Genomic DNA, 5544 nt, shown 5'->3' with positions numbered 1-5544 from the left:
GCCGGCGTGTCAGTTTCAAAGTCAATAGCAACAAAGAAATAACTACAATGGGAAGAAGGATAACTTCCTCATTGGGCATGCTTAGAAATGAGAATGGCTAAATATGAGTTATTCCCCTTTGCTGCATGCTGACCAGACTGTCTCCTGCTTTGTTATGACTAGTACAGTCGATCTTTCTCATGTTGTGACTTGCTTTATTTTCACATTTTCGGTATTTAAAACAGCAAACAAACACACACACACACACACACACACACACACACACACACACACACATACACTGAAGAAGTTTCCATTCTGATTCGGTTATTTTATTTGGTGCTATATGTTTGCTTCACATTGTTTCTTTTTTTTACATTGCTTGAGGTATCCCCATTCGCTAAACACATCCATAATGCATGCATGGCTCATTCGAAAGAGGGCAACTGAACAACTGATGCCCAATAGCAATAAATACTGAACAACTGAACAATAAATAGCAATAAAATGATGACAGTGCCAAGTTTTTAAGTACAAAGTGAAATCATGTGACTGGACAAAGGCACAATTACAAAATACAAATAAAAAAATCGTGGCCCATTTTAAATTAAGTTCTCAGCTCATGGGGAAGCATAAGATGACCCTAGAAACCGAAATTAGGAGACCTCCCGCCCCCAGGGCAGACTACAAAAAAAAAAGGGGGGGGGGGGGGTAATTTGTGAAAAAGTATAAAAGGAATCAAAAACTGTATACATGTATTTAGTTAATACCCCAAAAAGTTGTATAGTATATACAATGTCAGACCCTAAAGAAAGTTTGTTAGTCATTGCTTAGGCAAAACAAAGCAAAATAGTCTGTTTACGGTATCCCGACCAACCCTATTATTTTTTCCCCGCCAACCCTAGACCTTTTTTTTGGCATTTGGAGAAAAAGAAAAAGAAAAAAAATCAATTTTGTTCCTGTTTTTTTGCAAAATAATTTAAAAAGATGGTTATAAAAAAAAAATTAAGAAAAGCCGACCTACCGACCCTCTTTTTGTGTGCCTATGTTACTGTAAACAGACCAAAAGGTACATCAAAAACAACACACCAGGGATGCTACTCTCCCCTTAAAAATAGCCATGGGTCATAGGTGTGACGTTTGAATCTTTTAGCTAAATAAAACCATAGGCAATTGATCGGAAATATCAGGAAAAATCTTACAAGTTTATTATTTGTTTGCTTGGACCAATCCTCTTGCCGAAGTGTTTTACAGTAAAAATTGATTTTACGTCAAAAGTATCACAGGAATATCGAATGTTGAGGTAAGGCTGGGATAGCCAAGTTCAAGAATAACGGAAGGTGACTGTTGAATCTTTTTGAAAATGTATAAAAATATAGATGGTAGGCAATTCAAAATTAAAAAAAGGACTCTCGGAGCATGGACTTTTGAGTCAAAAATTAAAGAAGGCTCTATGAGCCGAGGTACATGTTTTGTCTCTTTTTTTTTATTTTGAATTCCCTACGATCTATATTTTGATACAATTTTGGACCCTCTTTGTACGGAGAGAGTTGGCAATTGTTAATCACATTCTCTCATCTCATCGACTCTCCTTCGGCTCCTTGGTAACATGCGTTCCGTCTCTGCCAGGAATGGACACAGCAGCAGATAACCGGTAAATATGTAACAGGCATAAATGGCAAAATAGCTCGCCTCGCCTGATAATATATGAGACAACTGTTCTATTACAAAGTCTTTCTTGGGAGGCTTGGCTAATTTACTCGCTCGTTTTACACGGGGTTCCATCGTTTTCTTTTCTAATCGGAAAACCTTGCTCCTCAGTTTGTTGACCTTCTGCCGAAGTTCCGCTTCACGAGGGGATGGGGAGGATGACGACTTTGATGCTTTACATCCTATGTCCTCCAGGATCGCCTGAATGTCATCTAAAAAAGAAAACACACACACAAAACACACATAAAATAACATAACCATAACAAGTTACAACCTGGAAGAAATTAAAACATGTGTAATTCAATCACAAAATGAAAATAAACAATAGCGTAGGAAGGCAGGCCAGAAATGAAGTGTATTAGCAACTATGGATTCGATGTGGAACAATGATGGAATTGACCTTGTTTGGTACTGAATGGGTGAGGCCATTAGAACTGTACCCACGGAATACGCGCTATATAAGCTTTATATTGATTGATTGATTGATTGATTAGGACAACAGTACCAGGTAAACTCCTCACACACCATGCCTCTTTCTTTCTTTCTTTATTTGGTGTTTAACGTCGTTTTCAACCACGAAGCTTATATCGCGACGGGGAAAGGGGGGGGGGGGGGGGGAGATGGGAATAGAGCCACTTAATTGTTTCTTGTCAAACCATGCCTCTAACAGGATATGTTTCCCATCTTTACGTGTGGGAACTACAGGTACAATTTCATCCATCCATGCATCCGCCCTATACAGCTTCTTCTTCTTCTGCGTTCGTGGGCTGAAACTCCCACGTGCACTCATTTATTTGCACAAGTGGAATTTTATGTGTATGACCGTTTTTACCCCGCCATTTAGGCAGCCATACGCCGCTTTCGGAGGAAGCATGCGGGGTATTTTTGTGTTTCTAAAACCCACCGAACTCTGACATGGATTACAGGATCTTTTTCGTGCGTATTTGGTCTTGTGCTTGCGTGTACACATGAAGGGGGATAAGTCACTAGCAGGTCTGCACATAAGTTGACCTGGGAGATCGGAAACATCTCCACACTTAACCCACCAGGCGGCCGCGACCGGGATTCGAACCCTCGACCTTCCGAGTTAATAGACCGACGTCTTACCACCCCGCCCCAGCGCCCGTCACCCTATACAGCGATTATCAACTATGTAATGGATGGGTTTAAACATTTTTTGATGTCAGGGTGTTCTTCATGGTTAAAAATCTCTTACCTGGTTGAACAATTTGTGTATCAGGCGACAGGTCGGTGCTGGCTTCATTTGTAGCTACCCTTTGCGATGGTGGCTTCCTCCCACTAGCAACCTGCAAATTGCACAGCTCTTTAACTGACAAACTCACAACCAACACCCAGTCACAATGAAACATTTCTCCCAATTTCATGGCATTGGTCTTAGGCCACACACAAAAAGTGTATGTTTCTGGTAAGGCAAAACAAAAAATAATCTGTTTACGGTATCCGGACCGACCCTATTTTTTTCCCACCGGCCCTAGACTTTTTGGGGGCATTAAAAAATAAAATTAAAATATTCAGATGGCTAAAATACAAAACTAAAAAGCCGACCTACCGACGCTATTTTTGGGGGGCCTATGTTACCTTAAACAGACTTTTTTGTGACCTAACATGACTAAAGGTGGAGATTTTTTTTCTAACCTTTTTTTTTAAAACCATCTTTTAAACTATTTTGTTGAAAAACAGGAAAACAATTGATTTTCGAATACCCCTTTTATTTTTGAAAATGCAAAAAAAAAAAATGTCTAGGGTCGTCGGGAAAACATAGGTAGGGTCAGGTGACCAGAAACATACAACTTTTTTGTTGTTGACGCCGACCCTATACCTTTTTTGCCATTTGGGGCTGTTTTTTTGCAAAATAAGTTCATCATATCATCATAATCAGGACGTCGATCCAAAATAAGTAACTTTTTTTTGTTGGCCTTATCATTTTTTTGCGCTAAATGCAAACAGGCATTATTTGATGGGAACAATGCTGTTGTTTTCAATTCTTACATCAGCCTCAAACTTGTCATTACTCAACCTGCATTTAATAGTGTGCTTCTTTGGTTTGCAAAAACCTAAAACCAATAAATAAATAACCTTCGGTGGTGGATTGGGCACTGCAAACAATGTCGGGACAGCATTCCACACAAGTGATCCTCTCTGCAGGATTGTTTTACTGGTTGGCCTCAAAGTGATCAGTACAAAGCTTGAGACCTTGAACAGCAGCTGGCTGCAGCTTTTCAAAGTCCTCTCGCCTTGTGAATTGCATCCATATTCTGCACCTAGTTTGACAATAAAAACAACAATGTTATTGTTAAACTAAGCAAAAAGGAAAGACAAAGAAAGCTAAATCAGATCTTCAGTCTAAATCTAACGCTCTGCCTGAACGCAAAACGGATGAGTGATGTACCTTTGTACTGTAGTTTTCCCGTAAGCAAGGTTTGATAAAGGTTTCGGCAAATATGCCCACGGGTTTGTCATCAAGTGTAAACTGTTGTTTTGTACTGACTGCTGACTCACACTCACAGTCGTAAGTACTCGCTGACGCTGTAGTCTACTGAGTGAGTTGACTCGAGCCATTGCATTCTCATTCTGAAGAAGGTAAACCTGATGAAATAATCACTGCACAACCCACCTTTTTTCTTCTGTAGGGAACTTGTGGAAAGTTTTCCCGAAGCAGCTCTGTTTGTAACGGGCGTTCTTGCAACAAAAAGCCGAGCACAATTATTTACCACCACCTCGCACACGATCGGTACCTACGCGATCCGCCATTTTGTTTTCGCCGCCAGCATGTGACTAGGGACGATAACCCACAAACACTTTTTCGCATTTTCTTCGCAAGTTCCACGTCTTCCTTTTGTACAGTGTTTGATAGCAACAACCCAAACAAACTGAATGAAATAAAACCAAGGTGAGACATTTTTTTTCGCTACGTGCACACCACTTCCCCACGAACCACTGCGATAGCAGTGTTTGACCTTTGGATTTTTTTAGATGACGTCAATTTTTGTACGAAAATAGAGAGGCTGGCTCTCAAGCTTAACCAATCGTCTGCAAAGTACCAAGCTAGTTTCACTTCTGTCTGCTGTAGAACGATGACGCGAGCTTTGATTTCGTACTCGCTGGCTTTGTGCAAATTTGCATAACAACAATGGCGTCTACCAGTATCGCAGTGGTTCGGGGGGAAGTGGTGTGCATGGGACCACTGCGATAGCAGTGGTTCGTAGTGAGTGAGTAAACCACGCGAATTTGAAGTGATGGCCCTGCGTTCAGCGTAATTTTGATGCCAGAAAAAGGGTTATTTATACCCCCCCCACCTAAATCAGCTATTTTTCAAAACTTGACTAAATGTTAAAATAAGAGGGATGGGTAGGAGTTGTGCAGAAATTTAAAGTTGTTGTCCGGTTTGTGGAGCATTGATTCTGGTTTGCCCAAAGCGGCCTGAACGTTCAACGAACGAGTGTACTATGGAAAAAATGTTCCTGTTCAAATCTAGAGAATACTGTCTGTCTCCATTTAGAAGGTGGGGGAGGTGAATACTGTGGTTAGGGAGGGTATGTATGGTTTCTTGACGTGCTTCGCGATAATTTGGACAATCTAATAGGAAGTGTTTTACGGTTTCGGACGGAAATCCGCAGTCACAAGATGCATCTGTAGCAACGTGTCGTCTCACAAGATCGTTATTAAGATCACTTATATAGCCTGAGCTTACAGTGAATTGTTTGTGATATGCGATCTCCAGAAAACCAATAACACTAAGTTTTATGTAGTCTGGTAAAGAATTCCAGAGTTGTGTTGTAGATGGGAGAAATGAGTGTCTGTATAATTCAGTGTTAAACGATGGAACTTTCCTAT

The 5544-nt window shown here is 40.5% G+C and overlaps 1 long non-coding RNA gene across 1 annotated transcript; it reads right to left on the bottom strand.

Annotated features, from left to right (window-relative positions):
• Nucleotides 1–295: 295 nt before the first annotated feature.
• On the bottom strand, nt 296–4556 carry LOC138969028 (uncharacterized). Its single transcript, XR_011456351.1, has 3 exons — nt 3787–4556; nt 2906–2996; nt 296–1901 (listed from the first exon to the last, which is right to left on the bottom strand). It is a non-coding gene; the product is annotated as an uncharacterized lncRNA (long non-coding RNA).
• Nucleotides 4557–5544: the final 988 nt, after the last annotated feature.

The sequence above is a fragment of the Littorina saxatilis genome, linkage group LG6 (assembly GCF_037325665.1).
Source record: "Littorina saxatilis isolate snail1 linkage group LG6, US_GU_Lsax_2.0, whole genome shotgun sequence".
Lineage (NCBI taxonomy): Eukaryota > Metazoa > Mollusca > Gastropoda > Littorinimorpha > Littorinidae > Littorina > Littorina saxatilis.
This window is presented reverse-complemented; position numbering and strand designations above follow the sequence as displayed.